The following is a 12,364-nucleotide window of genomic DNA, read 5'->3' as shown; positions in this document are numbered from 1 at the left end:
GAATTATCTATTTGTTTGAAATTGCACACAGTACTGTGAAATAGCGGAAAACAATTCTGTCCCGTAGCTTATAAAGAGGCTGGATTGGACAAGTCACTTAGCCCCTGCAGGCCACTAACAGGAAGGTGATAACACCTGTCTGGCTCCTTGTGAGAATGACAGAGGATGGAGAATGTATCTGAAGGACTCGACACAATCCCAGGCACACAGCCAGTGCTTAACAGACTGTAGCTCTGATAATCCAAGTACTTACCGGGATAATACAGGTCTTCTACTCCTGTCTGTGTATTTTCTATCCTCTTCCAGCCATTCGTCACACTGCCACCGGGGTTTTTTCTAAACTACCGGTTCTGTTCATGCGATGTTCCTACTCAAAGCCTGTCGACAGCCACGGTTGTCAACTATTTCTCAATAGAAAATCCCCCCCCCAAAAAAGACGTCCGCATATAAAATGAGTAAAAAAAAGTACTGTTTTAGTAGTATAGACCTTACAAATTCAACTTCGTAATTTGTACTATATTATGAATCAAGAACATAAGAACAGTGAAACTGTTTTAAAGAATATTAACAATTTTAATATATTTTTGATAATATTAAATTGACAGGAAGGAATGATAGTGAAGTGTGGTATCAGTTCAGCGTGGAAAGAAGTTATTTTGGACAGAATAGAAAAAATATTGAGTCACAAAGATAAGTAGTCATGAATGATAATAGCCCTTTTTACATAGCAGTCTAGAATCTTGAAGTTTAAATAATTCAACTGATCTGGAAACTTGAAAGGAAGAGTAGTAAATTCTGTTTATTTTTCAACCGCTCAGGTTGCTTCTGCATTTTGGTAGGAGTCAGCGACTGAATCTCTTAGATAATTTTAAACTTCATTTTTAGCAAAGAACTTTACAGCTTGCAAACACATGGTCACAACTTATTTTGATAGAAGTTTTCACATGATTCTTTGCCCACTCCTGTTTTATAGATATTATTATTACCTTTAGAGATTTTTTTTTATTATTTGGGTGTAATATTTTGAATTCTCCCTCCACTGCCTCTCCCTTCTCCCTTGGGGTGGGGGGAACAATTGTGATGAATGATGGGCTTCTGGAACTTAAAATATATGAGTGTGGCCTTACTTCTTCCTTCCTTATTTATAAAAGCTTGGCTATACACAATACTACAAGGACACTGTCCTTTTCCTCAAGCCCTGTCTTCCACTGTCCAGTGTTGCAGAGGAGAAATCTGATGACAAGCTATTATCTTCCTTTGTTAGTCCTCATCTTTCAAGAAACTTTACATGATTTCTCTTTGTTTTTGGAGTTCAGCACGTTGCTGGTTTCTGCTTCAGTCTGTGTCTGTCTTTTTGCCGTAATTTGAACTGGCGCTTGGTAAGCCTTTTCTACTTGAAAATTCAAATTTGGCCCTTAATGGCACTGTGTTCCTTGACATTTCCCATCCTTGGTTTCTTGGTTTTTGGTTTTTTTCCATGTTGTTTTGTTTTGTATTGTCTTTTAGCACTTACTTTCTTACTTTCTGGCATGGCAAGAGGCTCCAGTTTCATCTATATATTCACTGTCCAAGCGCTACAATCATTTTTCCAAAGAGTTCCAGTTCCTTTATTTGGAAATATATTAAAAGACAAGGTCTGAGCACTGGGTGAGCGCACTGTAGGAACGTAATTGCTTCAAGGACTTAGTGAACAGAGCTCTGAAATGTATACAAATAGTTCTTCTTTTTTCTGTTATCCATCTAGCTGTATCTGAAATAAACTATACACAAGCTCACCCTAATGTCTCTGATTCTTTTTCTTTTAATTTTTTAAGCTTTATTTATTTTTAAGAGAGAGAGAGAGACAGAGAGACAGAGTGTGAGTAGGAGAGGAACAGAGAGAGAGGGAGACACAGAATCTGAAGCAGGCTCCAGGCTCTGAGTCGTCAACACAGAGCCCAACGTGGGGCTCGAACTCACAGACTGCGGGATCATGACCGGAGCCGAAGTCAACTGCTCAACTAACTAAGCCACCCAGGAACCCCCTAATGTCTCTGATTCTAATGCAGGACCTCATGGCTCATTCTTGCATTTGCCTCTTGCTCTTATGTAACTTTTTCCTCCCACAATGAGAAATCTGACTCTTACCTTCCATCGTCCATTGATTTGTTTAATCCCAGTATACCTAAGCTACAATTTCAAAGTTTTTAACCCATAAACCTAGAAAACAATTTTTCAAGCGTCACTGCAATTTTTTTAATGTGTTTTTATTTATTTATTTATTTATTTATTTTTTATTTTTTATTTATTTTTTATTTTTTTTAACGTTTATTTATTTTTGAGGCAGAGAGAGACAAAGCATGAGCGGGGGAGGGTCAGAGAGAGGGAGACACAGAATGTGAAATAGGCTCCAGGCTCTGAGCGGTCAGCACAGAGCCCGATGCGGGGCTCGAACTCACGGACCGCGAGATCATGACCTGAGCCGAAGTCACCCGCTTAACCGACTGAGCCACCCAGGCGCCCCTATTTATTTATTTTTTTAACGTTTATTGATTTTTGAGACAGAGAGAGACAGAGCATGAACGGGGGAGGGGCAGAGAGAGAGGGAGACACAGAATCCAAAACAGGCTCCAGGCTCTGAGCTGTCAGCACAGAGCCAGATGCGGGGCTCGAACCCGCGGACCGTGAGATCATGACCTGAGCCGAAGTCGGACACTTAACCGACCAAGCCACCCAGGCGCCCCTTAAATGTGTTTTTAAAAAATATTTTTAGAAAAATTTTATTGGTAGGATGTTTCAGTAGTTAAGCTTACAGATAATAATCTGTTCTATCTAATGGAAGAGTATTTCGGTTTTAGGAAATAAAGGGTAATTACTTTTGGTGGCCCTTGAAATATTATCAGCATTTTAACTCAAGACAACCAATAAGACTGTATAGAAATCCTATAAGTTACTGAAATTACTACAAATAATTGAGAGATCTGCAGTTTAAAGACGGTGCCTTAACAAAACGGACAGCTTGTATGTCATTAATCAATGCTATTTCGAAAAATAACATCTTAATTATTATTACTACCTACTAAAAGTAGAATAACCACTTGGACACATTTAGGAAACAACAGTTTTTCCATTCTTCTGCTTTTCTGTTGTATCACCTGTGTTATGAATTGAGCAGGAAGTTGTATCAGAGATGACCCTATAGATGCCAGGGTGACCTTCTGGTGTTATGGACTGAATGTTTGCATCTCTGAAAAATTCTTATGTTGAAACCCTAACCCCAGTGTGACAGTATTTAGACATAGAGCTTTTGGGAGGTAATCAGGTTTAGATTATGTTATGAGGGTGGGACCCTCATGATGGAATTAGCGCCCTAATAAGAAGAGGAAGAGAGAGAGAGATCTCTCTGTCTCTCTCCACAAGCGTGCATGAGGATAGGCCATGGGCACATGCAGGGAGACGGTCATCTGCAGTCCAGAAAGTGAATCTACCGCTACCTTGATCTTGTATTTTCCAGCCTCCAGAACTGTGACAAATAAATATCTGTTATTTAAGCACCCACAGTCTATGGTATCTTAGTATAGCAGCACGAACTGCCCGAGGCACTTGGTAATTCATGAGTTGTAGTTAGTTTGGTCAATTATAAATTTTGGAGGTTAACAGTTGCTTTATATTATTCAGTTGCAACTACATATGTAAAACAGATTTTCTTTATACTAAAATATCATCCCATTTCACTTTGTTCTTTGGAAATTAAGATATTTAAACTCTGAAAATATGATTAAATTTAACAGGCTAGATCTGAGTAATTCCAAGTACAGTCCCACATTATGGATTTTTCCCCCAGCTGTACGTGTGTCAAGCATCCCACAAAATAATAAGTCCATATGAAAATCTCACACGAAGCAAGAACAATGGATGTTTTCGTCTTGACTGAGTTAGCTGATTGCATTTTCTAGGAGGCGATTCACATGACATTTGTGCATGTCAGTAACAGAAAGTTGAATAAGCTCTGTCCTGGTAATTTAGCTTTTCCAACACATGTGACACATGAAGGTATTTGAATATCATCAAATTTAAGTTTAAGTCATGTTTCTAAAAATAACATGAAGTTATGTATTTTTGCAGACAGAAGTGTAAAGCTTTATTTTCATGCACGCTATGTTGTTTACAGAATGACATTATTACTTAGTGAGAATCACAGAAACTCTTTTGGAAAACTCACTGCATAAAACTCGGTGGAGCATGGGGCTATCTTATTACAACTGAAGATAAACACCAGCACCAAATAAATAGGATCAGAGTATTTTTGCCCGTGAGTGATTTTGTGTAAAAGCAGAACAAATTGATTTTATTTTGTATTGTCACTATGACCAACACTGGTTAAATGATCAGGTGACAGCACAGTTGATTGGTTATTTCTCCTTGAAACTGGCCTTCGATTATTTTACATTTTCTAGTTTTAGGCAGAAACCCAAAATTATTTGACCTCACAAAACATAAAAAGGTAGCATTTATAAATATAAGACTTGTACCAAATAAAAACACCTCTTACCATAGGTTCTAAAACTAGCTTTAACATGCCTTAGCATTCCCTAATATCAATTAACTAGACATGCTTGGGACAACTCAGCAAACTTCCTAATCAATCGTTTTCATCAGAAGTTATAATAATTGCACAGAAAGACTAAAATATATACCCCATAATGAGATAACTTGGTTGTAGTTATTATATTGATAATCCTCAGGGGGTTAAGTTTTAGAATATATTATTTTTGGTCACATGTTTTAAGAACTGTTTAAAAATGCAATTTAAAGGGTATCGAATGAAGTGTTTGCGGAACCTCAAAAACCCCACAGAACTTCAGAAATTCATGGTACATACCTTGAATACTACTCGTAGGATTCAGTCCAGATTCCTAATCCATTTTTCAAATTCATTCGCATGCTGACCCCCTCCCTCCCCCCCCCAACCGTTGGGCTCATCTTACCCTGCAAATACAGCCCTTTTTAGCCATGGCATCTTCTTGGACCTCCATATTCTTTTCCATTTGGGTAGCTTTGCTCCTGTCCTTCCTTTTGCTGGAAATATGTTTTTCTTCTCTCGTCTTCTCGATAAACATTTATGCTTATTTCTTAAATTTATTAAGTTTACATCAAGTCTTAGTTCAAAAGACTGCTCTTTGGGTAAGTGTCTGATTTTCCTGGTCAGAGTCAGGTGGTTTTACATTCAGTGCGCCTTTGGGGTTGTGCGTCTTACTCCACCGCTGGAGAGAACCCATATTCTCTTTCCTCCCACTCTGGGAAGGGAGAAAACCTCTGCTCCTTTCAACATACACAGAATCAATAGGACATGTACAGTGTTTCCAGCCCGTTCCCAAAGAGAAGGTCTGGTTGGTCAGCTTGGTCAAAGTCTGACACTGAGCTGCCTCCCAACGGTAAACACATTGGGAAGTGACGCATGTTCACTGTTCAACCTCAATTCCTCAAGCCTCACATCTATGAAGCAGGCCTACAGTGTTTGTAGATGTGGATACCCGAGGCCAGTCATATAATCTGCCAGGCAGGCTTCATACTGTGATGGACAAAATCTATGTGAAGGATGCCTCAGGCTTTGGCTGCTTATGGCAACACAGTTTACAAACATCCCTACATCTTTGGGGTTATGAAGTGCTTGCCTGGATTAATAAAATGGTGTCTCATTTTTCATTTCCCTTGCCATTCTTTCATGTATACGCCATGAGTCAAAAATCTAAAGGAAATAGACTAATGGGATTCAGGCATATCAAATGTGTAACATGCATGCTACCATTCATCAAGATGTCAGTCTCTTCCACTAAGCTATGAGTTTCTGGAAGACTCAGAGGGTATCTTGAGCCTTTAGTGACTTGTACAGGCACAAGCAGAAATACAAGGGTGTGTTTAATAAATCCATGGTCAAAATGTCCCCAATAGAGATTAACCTGGTATAGTATAGGAAGTGGATTGGATGAGGGGCAGGGGGAGGTGAGAAGGGAAAGGAAGGCTGGAATTAAAACAAGTAGTAGTTAATGGTAAAGACTCTAGCTAGACTAGCCAGGTTGAAGCCTGATTCTGATACTTCACTAGCTGTGGTATCTTGACAAAGTTACTTTCTATACTCAGTATCTTCATCAGTAAAATGGGGATAATAATGGTATTCTCTTGCAGAGGATTAAATAAGTTAGTACTTGTAAAACAATTAGAACAGTGTGTGGCCCATATTAAGACTTGTATAAATGTTCACTCAATCAATCAATTGATCACATATAGGATAGTTTGTGGATGTTGCAACAATACTGATGCCTTGAGCCTAGATAGTGACACGAGAATGGGAGATTGGAGAAAGGTTATCAAATGGGGAAGGAAGAATGTTACAGAGCCATCTTTAGAATTAAAGAACTCCAGCTTATAATCAATGAAGCTGATATGGTTATATGAGTTTCTGTAAACTCATATTTCTGACCTTCCAAATGTCAGGTTGTGGCCTTATTTATTCTTTATGACACTCAGAAAGGGGGAGAGCATTTGAGGGGGTGTCTGTCCATTTTGGTCCTCCTTTGGACTCATTTTCTTATAATGTTGTAGAAAATGTAACCTTTGTACCAAATCACTCAAAAAGAAATTTTTGAGCCGATCATCTTGGAATATTTCAGGAAGGGTCACAAATATCTTCATGTCTGAAAGAAAATAATTTTAATGATATAGATATAAAACTATATAGTTCCCATGTTTCTAGTACAGACAACAGATAAATCTGGTAACTATGATTTCTTGATTAATAAGGTTAAAAAAATTAAGTTAGCAAGCAATTTTTGTTGCCCTAACCCAGTGCCCATGTGACACTTTTATAAATCGCAAAATGGTGCCCTATCTGGGAAGATGGGTTACGAGAAAGCAGTTCTTTCTCCTGGCTGACACTGCTTACTAAGCCAACCTCTCATTCACTGTGATATGGGGGACATGTGTGTAAGGCACAAAATATGAACCACATACTAAGACCTGGCTAAGCCTTTATCAAAGAAGATGTGAAACTGTGACTAATATTGCCTAGCTTGCAGTTAGGTTTCAGTATAATTTGAATCTGTTAATTAGGTAATTTGTGACATTTTTTTGATTTATTATGAAAAAAATACAGAAATTGTAAGGTGAAGATAGGTTAAAAAATCCATTCTTGGGATATTCTCAGTGTCCCTGGCCCTGAGGGAAGCATCTGAATTTGAAATGGAAAAGAGTAGGGGTGCCGGGGTGGCTCAGTCAGTTAAGGGTACAACTCTTGGTCTTGGCTCAGGTCATGATCCCACGGTTCATAGGTTCCAGCCCTGCACTGGGCTCCATACTTACAGTGTGAAGCCTGCTTGAGATTCTCTTCCTCTCTCTCTCTGCTCCCCCCCTGCTCATGCCCTTTCTCTCTCTCAAAAATAAATAAATAAATAAACTTAAAAAAAAAAAAGAGATAAATGGCAAATCAGAGCTCAAACATTTATTTCCTAGTTTAAAAAAAGTTACTAAAAATCCTATTCGCCGTTATTTTAAATAATAACTGTAAAGATTAAATAAGGTAATATAGGTAAAAACGATGTAAATCCTAAAGTGGTTTCAAAAACATGTTAATTCTCTATTTGTAATAATTTAGAAATTATTTTCAATATGTATAAATAATAATAGCAATATTAACAAAAATAATAAATTATGCTTTACAAGGAAAGTTCAATGTCACATTTGCTTTGAAAAATGATGCAAAATAATTCAAAAGAATTCAAGCCTAATTATTTTATTCTCTTTCAAAAACCATGGTTCTTTAGATCAGATTAACAATTCTAATTTTTTTAATGTGACTGTATTTTTGTAATATATTTTTTAATGTTTATTTTTGAGAGAGGAGGGGCAGAGTGAGAGGGAGTCACAGAATCTGAAGCAACTCCAGGCTCTGAGCTATCAGCACAGAGCCCCATGCGGGGCTATAACCCGGGAACTGTGAGATCATAACCTGAGCCGAGGCCGGACGCTCAATTGACCGAGCCACCCAGATACCCCTAATGCGATTGTTTTAAAGCACAACTGAACACTTTGTTGTGTGCACTTAAGTTCTCTGGGACTCCATTTTCTTTAGAGTAAAAAGGAAATGCTAATTCATCATGTCCCTTCATCAACACAATAATCTGATACTTTGTATTTGCATGTACTTTCATCTCGAAAAGTCATATAAAAGTACTTTAAAAGTAAGTTGTAACAAACGTGATGATCGGTCTCTACATGCATATTAATATTGAGAGGATTTCTTCCCATATACCTACAGTGCAAAGATTCTCATAGTTACATCACAATGTTCTAATTCAGTCAACAGAAAATAGGGCTTAATTAATATTTAGTATCCTGATTTCTGGCTACTATATAAATTCAGCCCCAGCTAAAGAAAGTACATTGAATTCTGAATTGTGAGTGAGCAATCCAAATACTTATTCATTTTGTGTGTTTGAGTGTTATTGGCGTAAATTATTTACTAATTTCATTTGCTTCATTGAGTATTTTTTCATTCCCTCATTTTTATTTCATATTTACATGTGTCCCTTCCTATTTAGGCCCAATGTAATCTATTCAGGCTGTGCCCATGAAGCCTCTTATTGTCCACTCCATATGCAACAAATTTCAACAAAATTTTCACACCAGAACTGAATTGTAAGCATGTAAAATTTTTGTGAACTGGGCTGTAAAATATCAGAAACAATACACTCTATCCAAGTTGACAGCTGATATCTGATCTGAAAATAGTGTATTTTCCTTCAAATGTCAGTATCCTGTCAGTTTGCATTGCATTGATATAAACAGCTATACAAGAGGAAAACTTTTGCTGTGAAAATCTTTGATAAATACAACAACCAAAAAACCAACCAAACAAACAAAAACCAAAGCTCTTCCCATGTTGTCAATATTTGAAATCCTGCCTCGCTACAGGAGTGTGATAATTTGCTGCAAATGTTTATAAAAGGGTGTATTAGTCTCAGATGGCTCTAACAAATCATCACAGATTTAGTGACTTAAAACAATGCAAATTGGTCTGGAGGTGAGAAGTCCAAACTGGGTCCCAATGGACTAAAATCAAGGTGTGTTGGTAGAGCTGTGCTCCTTTTTGGAGGTTCTGGGGGCGTGTGAGATAATAAAAAATATTTAGTCTTTGTTTCCGGTTCCTGGCACAGAGGTTTTAAAATGCTTGGACTCTGGGAGTGATGACCGTATTTGGTATGCTAATGAGATGACTGTTGGGCGGGACATTCCTACGCAGCTTCTGGATGGAGTCTGGTCAGCACAAAGTCCAAACCCTGATTATAGCCTTGGGAGTTTTGACTTCACCCCACCACTCAACTCCCAGGAGGAGAGAAGGGCTGGAGATTGAGTTCAATTGCTGTTGGCCCGTGATTTAATCAAGCATGCCTACGTAAGAAAGTTCCATTAAAAGCCCCTAAACAATGGACTTTGGAGAGTTCCTGGGTTGGCGAACAGATCAAGGTTTGGGGAGGAAGAAAGCTCTGCATGTACCCCTACCCCATCCCCAGCCCTTACCCTTTGCGTCTCTTTCATTCGCGTCTCTTTCACTTGACAGTTCTTGAGTTGTATCCTTTATGGTAAGGCTATGGTAAGTAAACTGTTTCCCCGAGCTTCCTGAGTAGGTCTAGCAAGTTACTGAACCTGAGGAGGAGTTGTGGGAACCCGTGCATTTACAGGCAGAAATGTGAGTACCCTGGACACCGCATTTGTGGCTGGTGTCCGAAGTGGGGGCAGCCCGGTGGGACTGAGCCCTTAATCTGGGGGGCTAACCCTGGGACTTAGTGTCAGAATTTAATTGAAATGCTGGACACCCACTCAGTGTTGGAGAACTAGAGAATTGGTATTGGAGAAGATCCCAACTTTGGGCATCGGGAAACAAGCCTCTCAGGGAGAATCCGTTTTCTTGCCTTTTCTAGTATTTTAAGGCCTCCTGCTTTCCTTGCCTCATGGCCCCTTCCATCTTCAAAGCAAGCAATGGCTGATTTGTTCTGCCGTCACATCACATCACATTGACACAGCCTTTTCTGACACTTCGTCCACATTTCAAGGACCTTTGTGATTCCCTTGGCTTCACCAGATAATCCAGAGCAATCTTATTTTAAGATCAGTTGTTTGGAAACCATCATTCCATCTGCCACTTCTCTTTTACCAGGGTCTGTAGCACATTCACCAGCTTGGAGGAATTAGGATGCGAATATATTGATGGGGGGGGTGGGGTGGAGTGAGGGGGCACCGTTCTATTTGTTACGAATGACGATCGCAGGCAGATGTTCTTCCACAGGAGAAATCGCCCAATAACCCCAAAATGGAATACATTATGTAAATGCTAGGAGGTTATCCAAATTAGTTTGTGATGCTGGAGTTTGGATATATCAAATGAGTACTTGAGTATGTGAAAAAGAAAGAATATCAGTTAAAAGAAGACTTGGCTTAAGGGCTTGTCCTGCTGTCCTCGGGTGACCTTGGGCAAATCAGGTCAACACGCAGGGTGCCCTCATCCGAGGGAGTAATAATACCAGTCATCAACTCAAAAAACCATTTAGCAAATACAATGAAATAATGTATGTGAAAATAAACAGAAAATTATACAGTGCTACTCATACATTCTGTTAGATAAATACGCCATTGGCTTGGGTTTAGCAAACCTGGAAAAAAAACGATTATTGTTTATTACAACACTCCTTCCTATTTATAATATTGGTTAAACCTGTAGGACCAGTAACAGCGAGCATATACTCCTCAAAACAAAATGTCCCCCGTAACTGGTGAATATCTTCTGCCTCTACCTAGGCTCTACCCTCTCACATCCCTCCTGCCCCAGTCAAGTTGAAGAGAAACAAAACAAAAAGAGAGAAAATTTTGGAGAACACAGGAAGTATGAAAATCAGGGAAAGTCTTGGAGCTGCTATTTTTTTCTCCCCATTGGGAGGGGGAAAAATAATGAGAACTTAGGAAGAATCTTTAAAGATTGGAAGCCTTGAAGCACAGAGAATGGAGACAACATAAGACACAAGCGTGAGGACAAGAAATTTCGTTTGGGCCACAAAAATAACTTCCGAAACGGAAAGTCAATACCAGTTCAAATGGGATGCTAAAAGAAGTTTTGTATTTTCCTCTTTAAAGGCCTTTTGGAGAAAGAAATTGAAAGTATCCTCACATTCTGTGAGCTGTAAAGGACCTGAAGTGGTTGTGACTTCATTTTAAGGTAACAAAAGTGGTTCCTCACAGAAGTAACATTTTTAGTACCAAAAGGTGTTCGTTTTTTTTCAGAATAATTTTGGCTACACTTAAAATTTTATATATTCTTTTATTGTTTATTTAGTTCGAGAGAGAGAGAGAGAGAGCATGATCAGGAGAGGGGCAGAGAGGGAGGGAGAGAGAAAGAATCAGTCAGCACAGAGCCAACTCTGGGCTTGAACTCACGCATGAGGTCCTCATGACCTGAGCCAAAGTCAAGGGTCAGATGCTTAACCAACTGAGCCACCGAGGCGACCCCAAATTTCATTTTTATAAACAAACTTCAGAACCTGTTTGTCAACCCCCCTGGCAAAGCCTCTTGAGATTGTGTTTAGAATTACTCTGCATTTAAAGGTTATGTGTGGGACAAGTAAACTTTTTCTGCATTGCGTGTTGCAGTCTGTTAACTGGTGTTCTTCCCTCACTGAAGGACATTAAAGAGAAGCCAAGTTTATATTCGGCTCCATAAATTCATGTATGATTTCAGAGTTATTCCTCAATGACATGTCTTTTTAACTGGCATTGTGAATATTTTGTTTCTTCATTCTCATAAAATATAGCATACTCTATCAACAGTAAATAAAACACATGGGCAAAGTAACAGGATAGATGAGCAAACTACAATGAACAAGACATAGGACACAGCTCACACTCAAGAAAATGTCCTCATGTCCCTCCTCTAAAATAACTTCCAGGGGCGCCTGGGTGGCGCAGTCGGTTAAGCGTCCGACTTCAGCCAGGTCACGATCTCGCGGTCCGTGAGTTCGAGCCCCGCGTCGGGCTCTGGGCTGATGGCTCAGAGCCTGGAGCCTGTTTCCGATTCTGTGTCTCCCTCTCTCTCTGCCCCTCCCCCGTTCATGCGCTGTCTCTCTCTGTCCCAAAAATAAATAAACGTTAAAAAAAAAAAAATTAAAAAAAATAAAATAAAATAACTTCCACTGTGTTTCAAACAACCCCCTCTGGGTCTAAATGTAGCCACCATATTAACTTTCATGGTAATCAGCTCCCAGCTTTTCTTTATAATTTTCCCATACAATTATGTACCTGTAAACAACAGAAATTTAGATTTGTCTGCTTGGGAATTTTG

At 39.0% G+C, this 12,364-nt stretch overlaps 1 long non-coding RNA gene across 1 annotated transcript in view; it reads right to left on the bottom strand.

Annotated features, from left to right (window-relative positions):
- Positions 1–12,364, bottom strand: part of LOC115506464 — a 36,639-nt gene that overhangs the window by 21,973 nt on the left and 2,302 nt on the right. The gene's annotated exons all lie outside the window — the stretch shown is intronic.

This window comes from Lynx canadensis, chromosome F2 (genome assembly GCF_007474595.2).
Source record: "Lynx canadensis isolate LIC74 chromosome F2, mLynCan4.pri.v2, whole genome shotgun sequence".
Classification (NCBI taxonomy): domain Eukaryota; kingdom Metazoa; phylum Chordata; class Mammalia; order Carnivora; family Felidae; genus Lynx; species Lynx canadensis.
The sequence above is the reverse complement of the archived record's forward strand: the minus strand, read 5'-3'. Positions and strand labels throughout refer to the sequence as shown.